Source organism: Corvus cornix, chromosome 13, assembly GCF_000738735.6.
Source record: "Corvus cornix cornix isolate S_Up_H32 chromosome 13, ASM73873v5, whole genome shotgun sequence".
Lineage (NCBI taxonomy): Eukaryota > Metazoa > Chordata > Aves > Passeriformes > Corvidae > Corvus > Corvus cornix.
In genome coordinates this window covers 8,054,246-8,079,654 of record NC_046343.1, presented here as the reverse complement: position 1 = coordinate 8,079,654, position 25,409 = coordinate 8,054,246, and the positions used below count along the sequence as shown (strand labels likewise).

At 45.2% G+C, this 25,409-nt stretch overlaps 1 protein-coding gene across 7 annotated transcripts in view; it reads right to left on the bottom strand.

Annotated features, from left to right (window-relative positions):
• The window catches only part of RASGEF1C (RasGEF domain family member 1C), a 76,539-nt gene that overhangs the window by 39,943 nt on the left and 11,187 nt on the right, over positions 1-25,409 (bottom strand). Inside the window, exon 2 of one of the 7 annotated variants that reach the window (XM_039559488.1) lies at positions 12,125-12,287. The exons of the other annotated variants lie outside the window; for them this stretch is intronic. The gene's annotated coding sequence lies outside the window, so the exon portion shown is untranslated. The remainder of the gene's footprint in view (positions 1-12,124; positions 12,288-25,409) is intronic. 7 annotated transcript variants of the gene reach the window in all.

The window sequence follows — 25,409 nt, the reverse complement described above, 5'->3', positions numbered from 1 at the left end:
TGTCAGAGTATTCTGCTCAATAGAGAAAAATGAAAACCTGATTATCATGAGTTTGGTAGACTGGTCTGAAGTAGAATGTAAATCAGAAAAGAGAAGATTTATGGCCAATTAAATTGAACTCCAATCAAAATCCCATTCAGGCAACAGTTCCCTGGGGGCTTCAATTTGTTAGTGCCACATTTTTTTAATAACTTTCTTTTTCATGTAACATCAGCAATAATAAAAGCCCTTCAATAACAAGCAGAGCCATGAACACGTTATTTATCTGAAAATGCCATCATTGCCTGGAATCAGAAGGCATTGAAAGGATGAGCTGTAATCGCTCAAGAACAACCCCCCACAACACTGCAATGGGTGTAAAGCTTTTTTCTTAGTCTCAGAGCAATTTCTATTTTCATTAATCTGGTTCAAGTCTGAAGTATTTCTCCTGAGTAACAGGGAGTTGGTGCTGACCCTGCCAGGAGAGCAGAGCAGCCTCTGATGTCTCAGACCCTTTCCCAGTGCTGTGTGTGCACATGGCAGACACGGCCGGTGGCAAATCTGTGCCTCATCATTAGCAGAAATTTAGAATTATTAGAACAGCTATATTCCAGATGCCCTTGACAATATTCAAATGCATGCCAAAGGCAGCAAGTCTGGATTTCTCTCTTTAGGCTAGGAAATCTATTTTCTGCTCTAATGTGCTTCTCTCTGCCTGTACGCCTCCTCTTCCTCCTGAGTTCCTGTTATCCTGGCAAAACCCTTGGACAATATTAAAACTATTTTGGTGTACAGGTTTGTTTTTTTTTCAGAGTAAAAGTTATCCTTTCTTTTTCTGCTAAGGAAATATCCTCTATCCTTTCCCTCCCTTTTTTAAGGAAAAAAAGAGGCTAAATAGAACACAAATGGGAAAAGGAACATGAGAGTGCTTAGGGTGGGAATGAATTACTGCACCTTTTGTTGAACACAAAATTGCAAACTTTGCCCTGAGTGAAGTCAGAGCTCAAGCAGGCATGGACAGAGAGGGAAATCCCGGAACAAAACCATGCAGGCAGCATTCCCAGAAACCACTGACATCAACAGGAGCCTTTTGGCTCAGTTCAGTTGTCGCTGACGGGCCACCACTGTGACTGCCTGGAAATCAGTCAATGCTTGGATTTTCTTGCTTCAGTAGTGGAAGTGGTGAGGAGAGGAAGTTATTTAAGGATAACAAATACTTGTCAAACTGCAGGGCTGTGTGGTTTCGTTGGGCAGCCTGGGCTGTGGCATCATCAAACTCACACTTGAAAACAAGAAAGCTACTGTGGGAATTGTATTTAATATCCAAATACACGAGCGCAACATCGCGACCGCCCTCAGGCCTCAGCAGCCGCCTCCTCCCAGGAACAGCTTCCTCCAGGCCAAACCTGGAGGAATCAGAGAGCCTTAAAAGCAGCATGGCAGAGTCTGGCCCCCGCAACACCGACAGCTTTGCAGGAGCGAGGACGCCTCTCCCCAGCTAAATGAACGCTGTCTCCACCTCATGCTGTCAGAATTACAATGGAAAGCCCGTAAATAAAACAAAAATGCAGATCTCAGTCCTCCTCTCACGACATCTTGGTGAGAACAAGCCCTGACAGGAATCAAAAAACCTCCCACACTAAGCAAAGCAATCCTGCTATTTATGCAGAAGGAAGAAGGAAAGCTGTATATCAAACAAATAATTACAAGAGCAGCTTTATCAGTCCCTGCTGATTACTCTCAGCTCGGTTTGATGATTCTGCCAGCGCTCTGCAGGTTGTTCAGAGGTGGATGTCACAACATTTTACTTGCAGTTCTTTCATTTATTAGCACCTACTGCTACCTGTCTCTTAGTCAAAAATCTTGGCATTTAGAAATTGGTCTCCTGGAGTCTATCAGGGAGGTTTAAAAACCTATAAATCATATTTTTGTACATACACATACATCCTCAGACAGACTCCACATGTGAATATGAATGCATAATGATGTATTTTGGGTGTTACATACGTAAATGCATTTATATAGAGACACACATATTTATGTAAGTGCACCCCTCCTCCTCAATATGTAAATACAGAAATTCAAGTAACTTCCTTATCACTGCTCCAGTTTGAGTGGGACAACATTTCTGTTGACCTCTTTTCTTCCCCAGATTTGCTAAAATATTAAATGGAAGAGGGTCTCATTTTTATCTCAGAAAACATCAACACATTCTGAAGAGCAGCATAAGCTCTGACTGTCACCAGTGTCAATTTATCACCACTGTTCATTAACACTGTATTCAAGCAATGCTCAGTTACCAGATAAGGAACAAACATTTAAGAGACATTTGTGCCAATTGCCAGGGTCTGGAGGCATCCCCGAGATTTATGTCCAGCTGCAAGGTATCCTTTGTGTGGAGCATCTCTGTGCTCTGGTGTGCAGTGCCTGGCTGAGGGGACAGACTGCCAAGCACCTGATTTATGGTGCTCACATCCCCGAGCCTCAACTCAGCTCCAGGAGCTGTGTGCAGGACTGTGGGCAGGAAAACTGAGAGGTCAGAGCTGAGCCTGTCAGTGATGGATCCAGCCATGCAGGCTCTCTAGCAAAGTCCCCCCTCTCAGCCCTGGGCAGGAGAGGCACTGGTGACACTCAGACACTCAGGACTTCCCTCCCTGGCAGAGAAGGTGGACAGAGCACAGGGGCTCCATCAGTACAGCCCAGCTTAGACACAGATTCAGGTTATTTCATCCCAGCAGCCTCAGAGTGCTCCAGACTGATGAGCAGGCTCTCATCCTCTATGGGTGACATATGGACACATCTCCTTAAAAGAAATGAGCTCGTGAGCTTCTGGATTTCCCCTTCTGGAGCACCATCTGTGTCTGCTCCCAGTCCCACCACCCGCTGCTGCAGCGTGACCCGAGGCAGCCCCGCGCCTCCCGCACGAGCCCAGGAAGCAGCAGCAGCATCCATAGCTGTCCCCAAATTTAAGCACATTCACGCTGGAATATGCTCAAGCCCATACAAGTTCAACCTTCATTTGGGCAGGCAAGGAGTCTTTGGCTGACAGATTTTCTCTGGCTGCATTAAGTATTTAAAAAAAAAAAAAAGGAAAAAAAAAAAAGAAGAGACTGCCTGACATTTAGGATAACACTGCAAGTCTGTAGCTGGAAAATAAATCCCTCTGCTTCAGAAGGAAGAAATCTGAGCTGCAGCCCAAGCAGCAGTGCAAGTGAGGGTGCTGGGCCCACATGCTGGGGGCTCCCAACACCCCAGGGAAGCACCATGCTCGGCCCTGACCACCCCTTCCCCAGGGGACACGAGCAAGGGAGAGTCACTGCTGAGCTAACTAATTGCTCATTAGCCAAAATTAACTCTGCAAGACAATTCTGTGATCACTGCTAGAAGTCTGTCATTAAAAAGGACTGCAGACATTAGTTCTTAGCTTCCAATCAAAGCACCAGCAATGTGATGCCTCAGCTTTGGGATCGACAATTGGCTCTCACAGAAACATGGGAACTGCCTGTGGTCCATCCAGCTCACCCACCTGCCTCTCATGCTGGGCACCACTGGGTGCATCTTAGACAGGGCAAGAGCACTGCAGGGGGCAGAAACACAACACTGCCCACAACAGCAGCCTCTTTCTGCTCCCCAGTTAGGGGAATAAGGGGAATAGTTCGTACCCTGAAGCACAAGATTTAATATCCATCCAAAACCTGCTCTTGTTAGTGATTCTCAGTGCCCATGCAGAAATCATAACCTTCAGGAACCAGCACCAGAACCCTTCCTAGAGCTATGGTAGGGAGCTCAGTGAAATTACACTCATGTCAGAGGAGCTGATTCTGAATACTAGGAGATGAATTCTTTTCTTGGCATCATTCCACTGAATTTTGTGGTATAAAACCCAGGGGTGAACATGGTCCAAGATATACACAAAATGAGCTAAATTCTGAACTGCACTTGCTGACCTCATAACTCTTCAGCAGTTGAAATGTGGGCTACAAAGCCAATTTCCAAAAAGGACATGTCCAGTTAACAGTGGGAGACTGTGCTGACTCGAGCTGTGTGAGCACACTACTGAGATATTTCCCACATAATCTACATTCATTCCATAGTTTTTGGAAGTGCTCCTCAAAAGATGGTGTCAAGGGTGCAAATCCTATAGATCAAAAAGATATGTGACCCGTCAGAAGGCAAAGAGCTTTAATTACTCATTATTCTGGTGCCCTGAGAAGCCCCAAACAACACACATGGGTTTTTCTTCCCCGCAGCCTCCAAGGTTGCAGGGCAGCAGCTTGCCTAAGGTTTAGGCAGCCCAGATGGGGACACAGACACCCCCTGGAGTGCTTGGAAAAGAATATGCTGTACAGGGACAGTGAAAATCCTGATTTGTGTCTAGAGATAGCACCCAATATATAAAAACTATATTCATTCCTTCATTTTGCATAATGTTTGAGGAACAGGGAGGTTTTAAAAGCAGCAACTCTCACTGTTATGAAATGGTACTATTTTAATAATATAACAAACTGGCTGATACAAAATTTGAATGTACACCAGAGTTGTTACCCTGTGGCTAAATGTCTCACCCTTACTTAATCTTCTCAGGCTCCAGACCTGCACAGACAGACACAGACATAGGACTTTAAACTCCACAGGGGAGTTTCTGGTAAAACTATGCATCCATAGATATGCAAACACAGAGTATTTGCAAAAGGAAGAGCCTAATGTCACCTGTAATCTCTCAAGCCTGTAGATTTACACATGCAATTGAAGAAAACCCTCGACTTTCCACTCTGCATGGGAAATCGGATGAATCACATGCTCAAATTAGGTCTGGCATCACTTCATAGCTGGGGCCAGATTCTTGCCATCTTAATTCTGCTCTGTGGCCTCAAAAAGCTCTTGAAATCAGTGTGAGTATTCCACAAGTATGCTTCTGCTCATGTGGGTAAGGGGAGTCATCTTTGCTCCCCAAATGCAACTGATGGCTCACCTCAACATTTACAGCAACAAGGTTAGAGATCACATTTAAAAACCCAGTCTCCGGTATTTGCAAATTTTCTAAGAGTGCTAATAGCAAAACCAGAAATGTGCAACTTGTCTTGAAACATTTATTCAACTAAATTATTTCAGTTTGAATAATTCTAAAGAAGCTGAGCCAGCATCCTGCTGTAAACAAAGAATATTGACAAGAATTCTGCTTTATGCTCAATTTAAAGCAGTAACTAGAAGATACACACAGCCCTTCATCAACTGGATATAAACCAAGTAGGAATATGTGATAGCACAGAGTGGCCTCAAGGACTACTTTAGGAATACTTAGAATTTAAATTATCATAGAGATAGGGGGTCAAACCAGCAGCATGTGCCAAAACCTGTATGGGTGGGTTCCCGGTGCAATGCACCCTCCATGGACCTGGGTCTTTGGGAAGAGGACTCAGGCTGTACTCACACAAACATTTCCTGTTGCAGGAGTTTGCAGGAGGATGGACAAGGACAGGTGAAGATTTCATTGCTGAATGCTGCACTAGGATGTCCCCAGCTGCAGCTTTGATGGACATGGCGTATGGGAATCCTATTAAGAAACAATCTGAACTCCACAAAGGGAAAACCATGGCAGTGAGGAATGTTGTGAAGTGTGTGGTGTTGAGTGAAACCAAGAGGTGGGGCTGAATGTTGGTTTGGAAACAATACTAATTAGACCAGAAAATGTAAAAATGGCAGAGCCTCACACAAGCCTCCACTAAAGCTTCCAGCAGTACAGCTCAGGAGCTGAAATACCACAGACAAACAGCAAAGCCCCTGCTCCTGGCTTCACTACAACTCTGCATTTAGATGTGGTGTATGGTTATTCTGTTCTTTGGGAGGGCACCTTCAGATCCAGGATGCTCTCCTTGCATTTCAAATTTTCAAATTCCCATTTCAGCAGTCCCTGCTGTACTTTTAGATGGCACTGAAATTTCACAGACTGTACATCCCTACTGAGAGAATCTATTTAGGAGGGAAGCGGGGAGGTAACCAGCTGGAAACCCACGATGGAGGAACGACTAGTTGTTACCTCCCCGAGGGAGACAGAGGAGAGTAAAAGTTAATGGAAGGATAATCAGGAACTCTTCAGGGATATCAGTTTATACGCCAGGAGCATATATAACTGAGACTTGTTTGCATATCAAGAAACTACAGAAGAAGGTGTGACAGCCAAATGCAGCTTATGAAAATATGGCTATCTGTAAAGCTGATAGCTGCCTCGCATGTGAAAACCCAATCCTAACACTCAGCTTGGCAAGTGAAGGCTAAATAACATCAATATGTCTGCTCTGGGCAGCCGTACAGTAAAATCGCTTCTTATGACATTTACAGTGTTTTCAGAAGACATGCCTGGGACTCAGAGAAACAGGCTGGTTTCTTAGGGATTTCAAGGATCCCTGCTTAAAATATCCACAAAATTGGAATACTCAAGCTTTAAAACAACATGGTAGGACAGGGTGCCATTAATAGTCAGTGAAAAAAAAAAACCAACCCAGCAACTCAGAGAGTGCTCGAAAACACCACGCTGTGCTACATGAACAGGACAAGACATAATTCAGTTTTAGACAGAGCTCTGGATATTTAAGTTCTTCAAAGAGGTTTAGCAGATTAAACTCCCGAGAAGCTGCAGTGTCCAAAAGCAGAGATGTACAGCTATTTATCTGCTCAGCAGTGCACACCTGCAAGTCACATCATCTCACCTGGAGAGCTCAGTGTATCTCAGTGGGGCCAAGAGTCCCTGTCAGTCCCAGCCCGGGAACCCTTTTGGGAAATACAAGGAATTCACCCACATCTGAATGCCCTCCATGCTGTAATAAGCATTTTGTTCAAGAACTATCTTCTAAATAGAGATATCTGTGAAGATCCCCCCCTTCACACCAGTGCTCCCATTCACTTCCATCCCACACATTTAACAAAGCCCCCAGCTGGTCCCTGCAAATGCCACTGCACTCTGGCCAGATCTGTGCCCTGACCCTCCTGCCAAGGCCAGCACAAAGCTCTCCTTCCCTTCCTGCTCCGGGCTGGTTGGCAGTGGTGTTACAGCCTATTAAACACCATGAAAAGGAAGGACCACGAAAAGCCTTTCACTGGGATAAGTGATCAAACACAGGATTTTATTATTAGAATCTGTTTTGTCAAAAAGGAGGATATTGGCCAAGATTATCTCAGTCTGTTTTGTGATCATTTCAGTGAAATCTTTCCCACTGGCCAAATCCAGAAATGTGTGGGAAATTAAGTGATTTAGCCTATTATACATCTTTTACCACACTAATGACCAACATTCTTCTTGATTGTCCAGGGCATTTTTCAGTGTGTGCCTGCCATTCATAAATATATAATTGCTTTCTTGTTTAAAAATTGTATTACCATAGTGAGCATTTAGATGGCTACCACAATAACCTGGGGGGGGAAAAGTTCCATCTCACGTCTGGTACAATCCACCACCATTTTTCAGGACTGTAGTCCATTTTGCCAGCTGAGTGACTCCTCTGTGAGAACTCAGTTTCAAAATTCCCAAATCCTCCACTTTTAAAGCCTTTCATGTCACACCAGCTCTTCATTCTGCTTCACTGCCACACCACACACCATGAGAAGCCAGAGTCAAGAGGTTATTCTGGAGCTCAGTCCATCATTATTCAATGCTCATTTCTACAAAAGTCTCCAGGTGCTTCCAAGTTTCAAATGACCCTTCCACAAAGAAAGGGTTTGGTCCAGCACCATGTCTCCAGCCTCTGTAGAATCCTCAGATATTTTTTCCTCTCTCACACATCTGCAAATCTTTGATAATTTTCACCTTCTCTAGGTAGTCCAATGACACTTTTGATTTGCAAGTGACTTCAGGCAGGAATTTTACGGGATGAGCAGTTTCACTACCTGCATCTCAGTATCACATCAGTACTGGCTTTCTTCCAACCAGGAGACTTAGAAGAATCCCGAAGAGGTCTTTGTACTCAGCCTTCTGCTGAGCCATGGGCACCATCTGTAAAGTGACTCTACGAAAATGACATCATCGCGTGGCCAATGTGTTCTTCCGACAGTAAATTTGTTTGGCACACAAAGTCAAAACCGAGCTTTTTCAAACTGTCAGCATCTTGAGCACAGTCTTGCAGCTAAATGCCACGTTGTGTTCTACTCCATGTCTCGCACTTCAGCAACAATGCGATCTCAGCAATCAAACCTGAGCTGGCACTTTTTGTGATGACTCACAAAGATGATTAAAATACGATTGCTCTCCCAGATCTGGGCTGGCTCAAAATGGCACCAAATGTATCACAGAGGTGTCTCTTAATTCCCCACCCTTTGTTCAAAGAATTAAACACACACACACACACAGAGAAGAGGCAGATGCAGCAATGAACTGGGCATTTTAGCCTCATTTGTAACCAGTCTGACTCTTAACTAATGGGGCTTAATGTAGTTGTACATTATGGTTTCAGATGGGCGTCTTTACTCACACTGAGTTATGCACTCCATGAGGAGCAGCAACAAAACCATGTGCTCACCAACCGAAGCACTGAGAAATAAGGCTGGAGTGAGACTCTGTAAGTTAAAGTGACATTTAGTAGCATAACAGCCACATAACCTCCAGATAGAGGCTCTTAACCCACAGCAGACTTATTTCTAATGCTGTGTTTGTCACAGGTGACATGCAGTTATGTGCTCCCCAGACACAGTGACACACAATAGAGAAACCTTCAGTCTCTCTGAAAGCAAAAATGTTTGTCCTTGTCACCCAGTGAAAGATGGCAACTCCAGCCTGGTGTGTGCTGCAATCACACCAGCACAGTGAACCCAGCGGGAGGAAAATTAAAGCAGCCAAGAGGCAGTGCCTACCTTTTGAATCAATTTATCTCAGGGCATGCCTGCAGCCCTCATCTGCAAGACACCACTGCCGTGCACCGGCAACATCACTGAAATAGTCAACAAATATCGACCTCTAAAACACCAGCCAGGCTCTTCTGTAGGAACCCTGCACCTCAGCATGGGAATACATCTTCAAAAGCAAGAGTTTCAGGCAGCATTCTCTTAGAAAGAACCAAAACAAAAATCCAGCTCCCAAACAAATGGTTCATTTCAAATCACTCTTCCTCCTTTTCATTTTTTATTGCACCAGGAATGAGCTTTTCTGGTGTACTATTTTAAAAGTCCTGGAGAAATTCTGCCAAGTCCTAGAAAAACACAGTGTAATTTTAAAATTACAGTCTGACAAACTGCTGCTTTGAGAGAACAACCATCTTCTAAATGACTGAGCAGGAGGCCTCAATGGCTGCTTTACATGAGCTAGAGAAGGGGCCATGGGAGCACGTGGTGGTCACTGCTCTAACCCCATGCAGGCCACAGAATTCAACCGTATCTGAACATCACCACATTGGTAATGAAAATCTCAAGGAATTGCTCTGCACCATCCTTGCTTGGCCTGAATTTGGTCACTCTCCTGAAGACATCAGGATGGTCCCACAGCACATCTGTTTGTGTCTTGTTACGATGCCAGATTGATACCACACAGCTCCAGCAAATAACGATTAAATCCAGTTGTGTTATTTCAGTCTGAGCTGGACTGTGCACTGGAGTACCACACAGAGACAGGGCACGCTGGGTGCAGCAATGATCACCTGAATGAGACCACAGTCCAGACAACAACCTGGATTGAAGCTGGAGGTGGGACACCAAAAGCAATGACAGGTGATCTCTGACTCTCACCAGAGATGGGAGAATAATTTATTTTCATTCCTACAAATCCTCTGCAGCTTTCAGACCTGTCAGTAATAAAGCACTTCCCAGCAGGAGCAAAGTACTCCAGGATAATCCTGCAAGATAACTTTTCCTAATAAACAGGAGTGATGGGCAATGGCACCTTTACTATCAAGCCCCGTCCTAGAATCCCACTCAGCACCTGTGGGACCACAACATGCAGGGAGGATTTGGGGAGCTGTCAAAGGGCAGAGGAGACCCAGCACCGCTGGCCCTTTTTCCTGCACAGCCACACTACAGGTGCCACGATGACACCCTCACAGGACAGGATGACGAAAGGCGGGAAGCGACTGGCTGAAGCCCAGACCCAAGCTGTAGAGATGTGATGCTACTCTGCAAAGACAAGTGGTTTGGACAAAGTTCCAGCCACAGTTCTGTCTTTTATCCCCAAATGAGCCCATGCCCTGCAGTCATCCACCTTGGGTCCAGGCAGAGGGACAGCATGTGACATGTGTGACACGCAGCCCCACTACTGGCAGGAGATGAAGAGCTTTGTGTTGCTGAACATGAACCCACGTCCTTCAGCCAACCCAGAGGCTATCAGACTTTGAACCTGTGTCCCTATGGCCAAGGCCAGCACAAGCCACCCACGGAGCCAACACCAGCAGCACAGCCTGGGGCCACCTGCACCACAGCTGCTGCCTCCAAGGAAGCTGCAGGAGAGAGTGAAAGCAAGGAAAATGCCACTTGTCTGGCGATTGTGGCACAAGCCAATTTATCCAGGGTGGAATTCGCCCCTGAATTTGCCCCATGGGAGAAGGGCAAATTCACTTTTAAGCATTTACAGACTTGAAAAAAATTCCACCAGCTGGACACACTGCATCCCTCAGCAGGCATGCGTCCCTGTCTTTCAGCTTTAGTAATCCACAGAGCTCTACTTGCTGCTGGCTGTAACCTCGAGTATTAACTGTACAAGATTTATGTTTAAAGCATATTAGTAACACTGTTAAATGGTGAAGGAGGCATTTTAGCAAACACTAAATTCTGCAGAATCTCTGTTTGGCAGAGTTATCAATAATCCTATTAATGACAAGGTGCAATTTACAGCACACTGGCAGTGGAAAGGAGATACAGGATTTACATGAAACAAAAAGATACTGCAATATTATTCCATTGACTGTGCCTTCTCTTAATTGCCTTGTTATGTACGCTCAGGGCTCACAATCTATCATGGATGAAGTTGTTTGTTCATAAAGCAGCACACAAGAGGTTTTTAATCCAAGACCCCTCTAGCTGCATTTCAGGATTCATTTCAAAGTTGTCTTTAATTTTTCTATTTTGTGTGAGTTTATCCTAATATTAGCAAGCACTCCTCTGAAAAGAAATTGCTGTGCTCAGTTGTGCTGCTTGGTACTGGATTATACGACTGCTTACTAAGGCTTTACTCAGTAAGACTGCACAAAGAGATATAACTTGCAAAGCAGACTGCCGGGCTCACATCACTCTTCCCAGTCCCCAGGTTTGCAGAAGGGCTGCTGGCCCTCAGGACTGAATCCAACTCATTTGTGCGTTTGCACAGACCCTTTGCACAATTATGAAACAACTCCATCAAACTGAATGCATAATTCTAATGTAACAAGCAAACTTAACCTCTAAGAATATACCTATCCTATTAACACATTAAAAAAAAAATACATTGGAAACTTTAAAGACTGCAGAAAGATGCATTTGAGGCTTTAAAATTATTTAAATTATTTGTTTTCTTTTCAACATTATCTCATCTTCAGGTGTCTGTGTGGGAGGGCAGACAGATGGTTACTCAGCTGAGGAACTTGAGGCTGTTCTTTACACAATGGTAACAACCAGCAGTCTGGAAGGAAGACGGGCTTCAGCCCGGGCCAAAGTCCAAATTCAGGAGAAGAGACTATGGAAACATCATTTATGGGAACTGCTCAGATCTAGCTTTTGTGTGGTTTTGCTTCAGCTTCAATTCCCAAGACTGTCACAGATGGATTTGGTCATTACACCATGAACAGCTAAAAAGCCCAAGGTGCACATTTTTATACCATATATAGTGATAAGAATGTCAGCTATGCTGGGAATGGAGATGATGATGATGAATGAATTTATTTTACTTCTAGTTTTAATTATCGGGTAAATTCCATTTACCACCTAGAATGTGAATGTGTTTTATTACAATAATATGCTTCCGGCATGAAGCCAAGACAGAGCTTCCAAGCAAGGGGGAGGGGGCATTAAACTGTGCTGGCTGGTGTTGAAAGCACTTGACATTTCTCCATTTCATTTCCTAGGTGCCACATCATAAATAAGCTCAATAAACCGTTACTTACAGCCCTGGCCAATTTGAAATCCTACCTGATAGATTTATTTCAAGTATACCCTGTCCTCCAAAGCTGCTGGGAAACAACAACTTGTCACTGCCAACCTGTTAGTTGTAGATCCGACATTGTCTGTACATCAGCAAAGCTATTTCCAGTGCTTGTTTGCAGAGATGCTGAAAGTCACTGGGAGCTGATGGCTGCCTGCATTCATGGCTGAAGACACAACAAGTAAGCCAGGTGACATTCAGCTGTCCTACATCACAGGCACTGCCAAAAAATGGAAACCACAAAAATGAAGAAATAGATTTGGTTTTTTTTCAATTCATATTCCACAGTTTAGGAGAACTATATAGAAAGAGTGATTTGAAATGAACTATATAGAAAACTATCCCTTGCTTAGGATTAGCAACATTGGCCAATCTTTATCTATAGCTCTACTCACACTGCAACCAAGTTGGTCTGCACCAGAATAACTCAAGTTTCTCAGAACTTTCCCTTATAAAAGCTATCAGCTGGCATTACCTGCCTCTGGCAAATGCAGAACAAAAACCACTAGACGCTTCTCCAGGTGTGTTCTTGTTAAAATACACACTTGGCTGGTGTCCTCCATGCAGATGATTGATGTGAAGAGGACTGGGGCTTGGACTTTACAATTTGTGACAGCCTTACCTCAAAAACAAACTGCAAATGAGAGTGGTCGCAGTCTACTATATTAATTCAGCTACATGGTGAAATCAGTGAAACCAACTCAGTCCTGGGGTCTGACACACCAGTGACAGGCAGTGCAATTGTTTCACACAGCTGATGTAAACTGGGAGCTCACACCCTTGGGCTCTCCAACTTAGAGTTGTTTCACACTTGAGCTGTTAACGCTGCTCTGCCTGACATGTCAGCCTCAAGTCAAACCCTACCCCACTCATCCCTTAACAAGGCTGCTTGCCACCACCACCCTCTGCATGCCTAGAGTCCTCCAGCAGCATTTGCTTCTTACACATTCAAGGCAGCAGTCTGGCCTGCAATCCCGGCTGGAGCTGCTGGCAGAAGGAGACAGTCCAAGAGATTTCCACATTATCATGGCTCTCCATGAATGACTTCAAAGGGATATATAGATCCTATCTTCAGGAGATTAGCTGGAAGGGCACCGCCTGTGCAGGCAAGCTTGTTCCAGTCTTTTATCCTGTAACTTGCAGGGTCTCCATACAGCAGAGAAAATCCAAGACTACAATTGCCAAAGCCTCCTACACAAGGCCTGCAGGATGGTCATTTCCAGCTGCCAGGGCTATAAAGGAGGATGGGACAACACAGCCTCTCCTATTGGATAGAGATGTTTATTCCAACCTACACAGCAACTGCCATTGTTTTGGTTAATAAGTATTCAAATCTTGTCCTGTTATGAGTTCCAGAATTACTTTTACTAGTTAGTTTACACAACATACATAATTACATTTCCATGAATACAAGCCCCATTTCCTGTCGTGCCTTTACATCCAAAGAAACAGCTCAGCAACACATTAATGCATGGCTGAAGGCTGGCAAGTCCCTGGGAGCTTTGGGTGCCTCCTGATAGGAAGGAGCTTTGCCTGCAAAGTGGGGAACAGGAGCTGCACCTGCCATGAACAGTAAACAACACTGTTCTGAAAGAGTACGATGGGTTCCTATGCACAGCTGTGGAGCCCAGGGGAAGCTCCATATGCTGTAGGATATCTGGTTAGTGCTGTCAGACAGAGGCTGCTTGGCTCTGCACAAGCTGCTGGGGATGGGGCTGGGACAGTGCCTGCTCCTGGCTCTGCAGGAACACGTGTGCTCTCCCACAAGGCAGGTTTCCAGCAGCACTGCAGCAGCTGCCAGGTACTCAATGAAGCCACCCACACCAGCACTTTTGGGTGCATTGTAAATTTTCACGAGTGTCTCAATGTTTGACAGACTCCCTGGATTCCCTACCAAGACAGCACTGGGGAACCAGAGACACAAGAAAGGCCACTCTCCATATATTTCAGCCACTGCAGAAGTTATCAGAGAGATTTCAGTGAAGGAAACATAAGCTGAGCTTCACCTCCACATCCTGCTCATGCCAGCTGGAAAAGGGAGGATCAGGCAGAGAGAGAACTAAATGACATGGTTGTGGTTTCCTCCCAACAACTACAGCTCAGTGCAGTGGCTGCTGCCACCCCAGCTCCAGAGCCAAACCCCCTTCACTCCTCCCAGCCTGTGCACTCTCAGGGCTCCTGGCAGGGCCTGCTTGCAGGGTGTTTCTGTTCCCTCACCTACACTGAATCCTGAATGATCCTCAAAGTTACTGATCAACATGGTGCAAGTTTCCCTCTCCTGCATGAGACATCAGGTCGTGCCAACTGGTGCTGCATTATGCACGTCTCCAGCTCTCCATTAGCATTCTGAAGCACAGCTTTATCCTCCTGCTTCAGAGACCAGCCCCTGCTTTACATAAATCTTTAATGAAATGCTCTGCCTCAAGCACCGTGCCTATGAACAAAAGGCAGAGTTGAAGGAAAACAGTTTTACCTCCAAAAAACCAAAGCAGTTCTACAAATAGCACACAGAAATGACACTTGCTGCACCAATCTGGGATCCCTGGAGCACCACTAAAAAGAAGGCAGACCATCATGAGAAGCTGGGACAACTGTAAGTGCTTTCCAGAAAGACAGGTAAGAGAATCATCCAGTTGGGGTTCATGCTAAAAACAGCAGGACAGACCCAGTCTCCCAGTGCATGTGTCTGGTTGATGCCCATGTGGGAGGCTGTGAGACTGTGTGTGCCAGGTTGGCACCAAATGCTCCCCCAGCAATGCAACAGGTCGGGAGACCAATGTTAAAGCCCCCAGATTTAAAAACACATGCACAAGTCTACCAAATCCCTATTCCCTTCGGGATTCTGAGCACTTATGCTTAATGCTGTCAAGTGTTTCAAGTGCTTCCTTCAGGAACTTAAAAGGCTGTAAATGTTCATCTCCCCCTGCAACACATGCTAAGTAGAAATAAGACTAGAAACTGAAGCTGTACTGATTCAGAATGAGGAATTGTTATTTCAGATAAAACTAACTAAGTACCATGAAGCTAAAGACAAAACTGCAGGGGCTGGCAACACAGTGTGACAAGGGCAGTGAGAATCCTGGTGCAAAATAGTGACCAGGAGATGTTACAAGACCCTTAGAGCTGAGAACATATCTGGAATGCAAAGGCATCCAGCATTCAGGGCTTCACACTGGAACACCCAACTGATGCTTTTCAAAGCAGTCTACAGGAGTTAAGGCATGTATCTTCCATTAAACTTAATGGAAAATGTTTGTTTAAATCCTCAAGACTGCCTTGAAAAGATGTATTTTGGATTTGCAATCTGGACTGGATGCTTTAATTTTCATTTCTAATATTCACATCTGCATGCAGGCCCCAGGTCAGTAAATCACTTAAATGTGTGCTTCAAAATGCACCAGCCAACAAAGCTACTCGTGCTCAAAATTTAGTAAACATATACATGTCCCATCCAGCAGAGATGGAGTTGCTCAGATGGTTCTGTGTTTTCCTGAACTGATGCCTGAAGCCTGCAGAGGCTGCCACGAGAAGTTACCATTTTGCCAACAAATATCACAGCGTGACCACGCTTATTCCTATAAATCAAGAGAAACGCCAATGCCAGAGACATGCTCAGAGACAGCCTGGTGTCTTGGAGACATTGGTTACTTGTGCACTTTGGCTTTCTCATCCACATTCTGTGCTCCCTAATCAGGGATCTGATTTAAGTTGAAAAATTGAACCCAGCTGGACGTTTTCCAATTATGCCCTTATTTTTACTGAGCAGCAGGAATCCTAGACTAGGTTTTCTGTATCACATAAACATATATTGAGAAGATTACAAATAAAGCATGAAACTGTCCAAAGCACCCAAACCAATACCTTAAAATAACAGTAATGTAGTGTAGAGCAAACCCTCCTCCCCAGCTAGATTTCAAATATACAAAATACAAATGGCTCTGGCAATTCAAAATACCTTCAGGTTTGTCTTCCCCTTACCTCTCTGCAGGACAGCATCGGATGACCAGGGACAGGAAGTGAACTCAAGAACTTGAGCTGAAGGCCCAAAGATGGGCAGGGAGTGTTATGCCCTTTGGGATTAGGCATTTTGGGAAGGATCACCATGAACATTTGGACCTAATCTCCAACTTGGGAACTGAAGTCTCTGAAAGCGTGGAAGTATTTGGATCCCACCATCAGCTTCTCACTTACTTCAGTCACATTAAGAATCTGACAATAAATAATCACTACATGCACCCAACATTTTAGCTTTATAGAGCTAGACAGCTATTTGCAGCTGCATTTTGAAACTCAGAACTCAAAAATAATCATATAATAGCTCAGCAGTTTCCACTTGCAGGCACATCCAAGGTAAGAAGGAGGCAAGACAGCAGTTGGATGTTAAACATAATGTGGTGTGACCATGCAGAGAGTGAAGAAGAAATCCTGCTCTCCCACTGCTGCCTGTTGCTTCCCTTGCAACAGAGACAGCAACTGGCAGAAAGTGGGATGAGTCTGTTCAATCTGATCTGGCAGAAAATGAACACACTGAGAGGTAAAAACCCCTCCAAGGACTGCCCTGCCCCTTATCAAAACCGAACACTGCCCACAGAATGAGCCCAGGGAGCCCACTCCTGTCAATCCCACCATGTGCAAACCTGAGGCAAGGGAGAGGGAGGATATTCACAGCTCCAAAAGAGGAAAGAGACTCCCTTTTGGCATCAGTTCACGGGGAGGGTAAAACCCTCAAGCCATGCTCTCAGTGAGCAAGTGGCATCCAACACATGTGGGGGAGGAGACAACGCTGTGGCATTTCGGGTCTACTCAGCAGACACAGGCAGGTTTGCAGAGCAACACACAACCAGTGCAGGCAGAGATGTGCACATAAAAATCACAGCACGGGGCTGACAATCTGCGGGATTCCTCCCCACAGCTGTGCCGAGGCACGCTCAGACAGGGGTGCACATTTGGCCTCCCCTAGTACAGCTGTGAGCCTGGACGAGGTCCTGCCAAGCCCAGAGGAGTGCCAGCTTTCACACCAAATCCCTGCCCACTCCCTGAAATCCTCCATGTATCCCTGTAATTTGGAAGGAATAGCACATGTGAAAGAGGCAGGAGGAGCTACCCACATGCTGTGTGTTCAGTGGTTGGTGCTGAGGGTGTGTGGAACACTCGCATGGGGACAGCAGGCTCATGGCAGCAGTACCAGACACAGCAGCTCACAGCTGGACAGCTGCACAAATTTCCACCCTGGGTGGTGATCACAGTCTGAGCTGTGCCACATGGTCCTCAAGACACTCAGCTGGGCCCCACTGAAACAATCTTTAATCTACTGCACCGGTGCTGCTGGCAGGGAGACAGCAAACTGCAGGATTCTCTGCAGCCCTTTACTCATATTCTTTCAGTAAGGTTATCACCCTGGCCTTTCTGCTTTGGGATCCACATCCTCCCAAACATACACAGACCCCTACTCCTACGTTACAGCAAGACAAGGACTTACATGAACAGGTACTCTGAGTCACAGCATGCCCTGCATAAAGAACAGGATTCCCTTGAACTCATTTCTGTGTGAACGACAGCTTCATTTTCAGAAAGAGAAGCTCATTTTGATCCTTCAGAGTAATTCCACTGATTGAAGCCACCAGTAGATTGCTCTGTGGCTCATTGATTAAGCTCAATGTGAATAATTGCATTACTGAAATAGATTGGCTCAGGCACCACTGAAGACAAGTCAGAGCAGCCAGGGGTGGCAGAAGCAGTGCACCCACCCACACAAGGGCCACCCTGGCACTCTGACTCTGGGAGGACAGGAGAAGGTGCCCGTGTGGCTGCACAGAGCTGACCTCCAGAAGGTCAGCAGCTTGCCTATTCTTCCCTATGGCTGTGTCTCACTCCCGAGTGGATGGGCCACTCCACGCCGTGGCCCCAGACGTGGATTTAGTATGCATGACGGTGTTCCTGAGGGCAGCGCCCACACGGAGCAATGCTAAACATGCTGACAAAGGCAAGGGAAGTGACCTGGAAATGACAAAGTGATGCAAGGGAAGGAGCAAAGACGAGGTGGCTGAGGAGAAACGTCTGCACGGTTATTTCTACAGAGCCCGCTGAGGAGAAGCAACGAGGTTTGTCTGACACAGTCGGTGCAGTGCAGGCACTGCTGGATGTCTCTGCTGTGGGCAAAGCTCTGTAGATTGGCAGCCACAAGATTAATCTCGTGCCTTTCAGAGGTGGTGGGGGCTACACACAGAAGAAAAAATAGCTACTTTAGTTTTTCATCACGTAGAATATTATGTCGAACAGCAGAGACGCAGTGTCCTGAGCACAGTCCCAGCTTCTGGCAGCAAGCACAGAGCTGCCGCACAACTCTGAACAGCTCAAACTGTAATTCTCAAAGCTGAGGTCCCTTCTTCATAACAAGCAGCAGCAGAAAAATTACTTTTAATATGCAGAAGGAATCATTTGTAAAATCAAAGATGAGTTCAAAAAAACTAAAGAGCTACTTTTTATGATAGATGAGGTTTTAAACACTGCATGAAAGAAGAGACTTCCCTTAAATAGGTGCCAGTTAATTAATGAGATTTGGTAAATGAGTGCATTTCCTGCACAACAAACCACAGGCTTCCACTTCCAAAGTACATTATGTTAAATTGGACAAAGGCCCATTATTCTGGAATAAAAGATTGCCCACTGGAGGGTTCACACTGAAGTATTCCAAGAATATCTTCATCCAGGAATACAAGCAGTGTATTTGCAAGCGGAAACCAAGCAATCCTTAAAAATACCAATACCTCCTACAGGAGCTGGTACATTCAAAGATTTAGCACTTAGTAGTAAAAAACCCCACAGTAGCTCAGCCTATTGGTTATACAAAAGCTCAAGAGACAGAGGGATGAGCTGCCTCCTGAGACCAGAAGGCTCTCGGGGCAGGTTTATGCTCTGCAGTAAAAAGCAATGAACTGGCTCCATACCCTGCACTGCACAGACATCACATCTCTCACACTGTCTCAGTACCTGGGGGCCACTGTGTACCTTCATGTGAGCACTGTGAGCTGGTTTGGATGGAGTTAACAGCACCTGCGCAGTGTGTCCTCTGCAGGGTATGGACAGGACAGGCTCGGCATCCCTAGTGCTATGCAGAAATCCACAGTGGACTTGGGCACCACCAACAAGTGGGCGAGTGCATGGCTTGAACAAACAGCAGTGGTGGAGACCACAAAGGGATACCTGCTCCCACTTCACTCTGGAGCACACAGACATGGCAGCCTTCCATCACAGTCCCCCAGACACCCTAAACCTGCTGCGAGAGGGCAGAGGCAACACTAGCAAGGTCAACAGCAGACAGACCAGTCATAAGAGCAGTGTGGGTTATAAGGTCTCTGCACAGCTCAACCTGTAACACTCCCAAAGCCACTTCCTCCAAATTCCTCCCAAAAGTTTGCCTACAAAAAGCTTTACACCCACAGGGCGCTCAGCCCAGGTGAGGGGACGCTCACCAGCGCTTCATACAGAGGGCTCCACGGCAGGTAAGGCATTTGGGATAGACAACATCTTGACCACACTCTCCACCTGTTCCCACTGATCAGTACCCTTAGCAGACTATGTGCTACCAATAGAGAAAGACTATTTGAGTTGTTCTACGGAATAATAAACACCAACCTTGCCTCCTCAGGAACATCTCTGAGCCCTCTCACTGCAAACAGTCAAAGTCAACTCACCAGGATGCCCAGCTCTTGACTTTTATTATGGAAAATTATTCACTGCAGAAGTGTCACTTTAGTAGTGTACAATTTCTTGTCATTATAAATATTTTCATATCATGACTTTCTTTCTCTTATACCTGTGGAGTCTTAGACCACACTGATTTCTTCACCTGTGCAAAGCTTTTCACAGACAGAGGACAGTCTTCAACTTCCTGGAACACAGAGCAAAGCTCTCAAAGATCATCTCCAGACTCTTAGAAAGAAGTATTAAGAATATCTTACAGCACTTTCAGTGATTTTCTCCATTTCCCAAAATACATTTTCCTTTCCTACCATCTGTGCACACACTCCACCTTCGGTATAATCAATATATTGATAAAGAACTGAATGCCTTGCAATACATCCTTTTACTGCTTTAATACCCTGACTTCTCCCCATGGCTGTTTGAACTAACTCCATTCTAAACCCTTAACTGTATTTCTGTACCAATGATTTCCAATTTAAAGGCTTTGCTTTGTCAATTACACACATGCATGCACACACCTACATGTGCATCTTCTGTTAATACTTCAAGCAATACTTGAATCCTTTAAGGATTCCTTCAAGGCCTTTTACAATTTTCCCCACAATGCTTATCTAGACTAGCAATTAACCCCCTCCGAAACACCATTGCTACCTAATGCTCTTACAACAGCACTCAGAGACAGGACAATGTCACAGAAATATACACTGACCTTCTCACATGCAGGTACGAAGTCCTGGCTTGCCCATAACCATGTTTTTGCTAACTTATCCAGGGATGAAAACCCTTAGATATTCACAACTTTACTTACCCTCCTCTGTTGAGGTAGATCAGAGCAGGAGTGCTGAGTCATGCCAGCAGAATCATCACTCTTTATTCAGTGATGTTTGGCATGGCCAGTGCCATCAGTTAACACTACCAGAATGGCCTGGGCTGTACAGCAGCAGCACAGCAGGCAGGGGTGCTAGAGCTGCTGGGACACATCATGGCCCTGACCTCCTGTAATGTGCCACCCCCGAAATGGCAGCAGGAAGGAGCACTACTTCCCATTTCCAGGGCTGGTCTCATGCTGCCAACCACCTCGAGGCACGGGCAGCAGATTAACCCATCACAGACAGGATACAGCTGAAGTCTACAAAGGGCTTATCCTCCCTGAAACTTGTGCCAAGATAGCTGGGGAAACTCCAAAAGAGAAGACTCAAGCACCCAGACATTGCTCAGACCCTCCATTTACAGTCAGCCTTCCAAGAAACTACTTGTGTAACTACCAAATCTCCAGGATCAAATTAGTTCTCACCTGTAGGAAACCAGAAGTAGAAACTGTCCCTTCCACAAGCTCTGGCTACCCAGCTATTCTTGCTGATAGCAAATGTTTGACTCCAGGTGGATTTTAAATTGAAGTTCACCTGCAGTGTTCTGTTTGGAAAAGCATTTCCTAATTCCTACTTTTGTCTACGGGGACAGATGCACATTTCTGCTTAAAAACTGAGACTTTTCTGATCAAAGGAACTGGAACTTCTACACTACATAAAACACAACAGGAATCAAAATACACTTTTCCTATTATGAGCATGAAAAAAAAATAGAGAAACCTTCCTACATAAACATGATAGAACAGACACTCAAGTCACATACTAAGCATTTTTCAGTGGTTTGGGAAAGAAAAGAAATACAAAATGTGAAGTTAATATTCCTCCTGGAATGAGATTAAAGATATTATTTTACGCCCTACTTGAAACATCATAGTAATTTTCATCTGCACTAATAAAAATAAATCAGCAGCTGATCTTCCATGCATTACAATTACCATTTCATGCAACAGTCACAATGCTTCTGAGATGCATTTGCCCTTTGGAACTCCTGCCACAAATAGAGCTGAATTTAGGGACTGCCGAGTGCACAAATTCATTACATCAATTCTTTGAGGACGTTGTCATGTAGAAAATGCAATGTGGGCAGCTAAAGAAAAGCATCCAGAGAAAAGCAGCCAGCCCTGAGAAAAGACTTTTGAGAGGAAAATAATTAGAACTGAACAACTGAAAAAAGAAAAAGTCATCTTGCATGGCACCAACTGTTGGGTGACCAGCAGAGCCCTGTTTGGAGCACACTCGTCACCCAGACAGGAATTAATGAATTCCCCAGCAGCCCCTGTGCCTGCAGCTCAGCCTCTCGCAAGGATGCTCATTTGCAGAGCAGGACACAACGTGCTGTTAGACAGGAGAAGTTCAATATTCATTAGCCAAAAGAGTCCCCACTTTGCAGCACAAATCACTCACCCACGGGTTTTATCAATTCCATCCCTCACTGTCCCAGGAACACTGAGCCCCGAATGCACCAACACTCCCAGCCCTCAGCTGGGGCATTTGCACAGCCAGAGCCCAAAGCTGGGAACCTGCAACCCCTTTTTGAGCAATTCAAACAGAAAATGCTGGAAAGACAAAAGGTTTAATCTCGAATTTGCATATAGCAACTTATCCTTGCAACTGGTCACTGCTAAAAAAAGAGCTACATGAAAAGGGAGCATTGAAGCGGGCAGCTGCATGTTGGGAGATTTACTCCGAACCCTCCCAGGAAGCCTAGGGAAGCTTGCAAGCACACGCTTTTCTTTTACAACCCAGGACAGTAATACATTCAACTGTGCTAAAGCAAAAGTGTCAGGCACAGAGATTTAAGGAGATAATACAGTGAAGGCTCAGGGACTAGATAAAATAATAAAAAGATGCAGGCAAAATCTGCTTCTTGCTTGCTCTCTACTATCAGTTGTCACTCTTGTATTGGATGGGGAAGGCAGAGCACAACTGCCTCAGCAGGAAGGGTGGCTGGGGTAACCTCCTCCTCAACTGCCCATGGCACACTCTTGCAACCCAAATCCAAATCCAGCTTATCCCTCAGCACCCTCGTTCCTCTGGCTCAAGAAAAAACAACTCTGGTCACCAATGCAAACCTCTGCACCCAGGTGTAGGAGGCACCAGATGTACAGGGGTTTGATCTGCTCCAGCCAGCACTGTCAGGTGGAAGTTTCTTAAGAGGTTGACCACAACCTTGGATTCTGCGGTGTCTGCTGAGCTCTGCAGCACATCTTGGCAACACACAGATTATCCAAGAAGCTCAGTCAAGACATGGCTAAGAAATGCCAAGGTACGGTAGAGACCCAACAGCACATAAGCTGTCAAAAAAATCCCCAAAACAACCACCCTGCTTTCAAATTTCTGGAAGCCATGCAGAAAGATCTTCATGGCCATCTGCTTTGGTGCCTGTAAGCACCTGGTCCCATAGGTCACACTGGGAAAACCCAGCAAACTGGAAAGCCCCACAGCTTATCCTTGCAGCAGCACATGGGCTGAAGCTCCCCCAGCACTGGTCACACACGTCTGTCTCTGCTGGGTGCTTGGAAATGCTCTCCTTAGGACACAGCTTTGCCAAATAGGTTTGTCACTGTCTTCCAAATAACTCACTGGAATGTCTTGCATTTTTCAAGTTGGTGCCATGAAATGTGGGGCTGCACACGCCACAAACACGGACATATTTCACTAATACAATCCAGCAGCAGCATACGGAGAGTATTTATACAGGCCTTTATTATTTTTTATGGAAGGTAAACGACCCACTTGGAGACATGGTGACTTGTGCTGACAGCATCTTTGTTTTTAGAAAAAAAAATACCAATGGGGAGGGTCAGAGGCTTTGCAAATCTAACCCACGGATACAAATTCCTCCAATCCTGTTAAAGGAAAAACCCAAATATTCTTTTCTTCCCATGATTTTACTGTCATTCATCTTACAAGCTGGTCTTATTAAATTTGTTACTCAGCACAGCAATTAGTAGAAATAAAAAGATAGATACTAATAACATTCAGATATTGACTCTAATTAAGTCGTCTTAATTGTTATTTTACTAGTTGGGGTGGAGCAATTTTGTCATGATTTAACTGTTGAGGAACAATTAAGTAGAATGCAGCTTTAATTCCTTCCTGGTCTCCTGACAAAAGCCAACGCACATTCAAACTCGTGTGAGAGAAACCAAAACTCATCAGAGCAATGTGACATTAGCACGTCGTCTCAGCAGGTGAAAAGCCAAGCTGGGATGGTACCGAAACCTCGAGTCCTTGCACTTGAGCTTGAATTGGCGATAACGCCCTGGGGCGGGAGCAGCGCCGGCTCTGCGCGGTGTTTGCGCGCCCAAAGGCGCAGTGCGGTCCAAAGGATGCCCGACTCGGGGGACCCGTCTGGCTTTTAGGGTGCCAGGCATTTAACTCTCGTGCTCTGACACGTCACACAGCAGCCGCTGGACGAGTCCCATAATCTCACTGTCCCTGCTTCTGTCTATCACAAGTGGAAACCAGCCCGTCTCCAACGTGGAAGGACGCTTTGATAAATGCAGTAATTATCACCAGACACCCCACCCAGCAAGCAAGAAAATAAAGGCCATTTATTTGTCCACCTAGTTGCAATACTACTACCAGAAAACTCTGCAAATCAAGACCCTGGAACCTGATTTAATTAAATCAATGAGAATTATATCATTAATTCATCAGAAAGCTCAAAGCTAGCAGGAAATTTTTGGTATCGACTACAAACTCCTTCCATGGAGCTGCCTGGCGGTACCGCCGCTACGGAACAGCCCAGCTGCACCTCTGCCGCTCCATTTGCCATCTCAATGCACCATTTGTTCCTCCGAACACAGATCATCTTACACAAAGCAGTTGTCATGCTTCTTCCAGTCCCTACCATCTCAAGCGCTTTACACATTCCCCTCCACACGTGCTCATAAAAATCACTTGTCATAAGAGCTTTTAAATGGGGCTTGTCAAAACATCAAGATGGAAGGTGTGCAGGATAGAACCTCTGGTTTCTTGTGGTTTTTGCTGAAACACCCAAACACACAGCCTGGTTCAACAGGCTTTTCTTTCCACAACATACCACTGAGATATTTGGACGTGGCATGTAAAGAAGAATCCTGACGGGAGGGGAAGGAGACGCAACAGTCTTAAAAGGAAACTTCACGCATGTAAAAGCCTACAAAAAGTAAAACCTGGATACCTGTTACAGAAACGATCAGGAAGTGACTTGAGGCAATTTGGAAATACCGTTTTAGTGGCTGGTTGAACACCTTTAGAATACAAATATTCAGCAGGCTATTAACAGTCCAAGGGAAAAAGTTTCCACTTTCCCCAAGGCACAGCAGAGCACAGTCTATTCTCAGTGAGGAACATAAATTTTCAGCAACTCCAACAGACATGAAGAAGTCACTGGCTTTATCTCAATTTAACTGATTCCAGGAAACTTAAGCAATACTCAAGACGAGGGCTCTCAATCTCAAAGACACTCGATCTGCTATTGTGCAGACGGCAATTGCTGATTTATTGAGTGCAAAGTGCTGTGGATCAAGCCTTAGTATTTGCTAATATCTCTCCTGGAATTGACCTTTAATGCCCCAATTCAACTCCAATTAGTGAGAAAAGAACAACGCCCATTTTCTTCAATAGAGTTGGATGAAGTTGTATCAGTTAGCAGCTGATCTGGAAAAATAAAACATTTGGACCAATTACTCTTACTGCTAAGGTATTTAGCACACATTTCATCTTTTATGAAAACTTCAAATCTAGGGCTAAACCAAAGAAATTATAGTACGGTTTCCAGA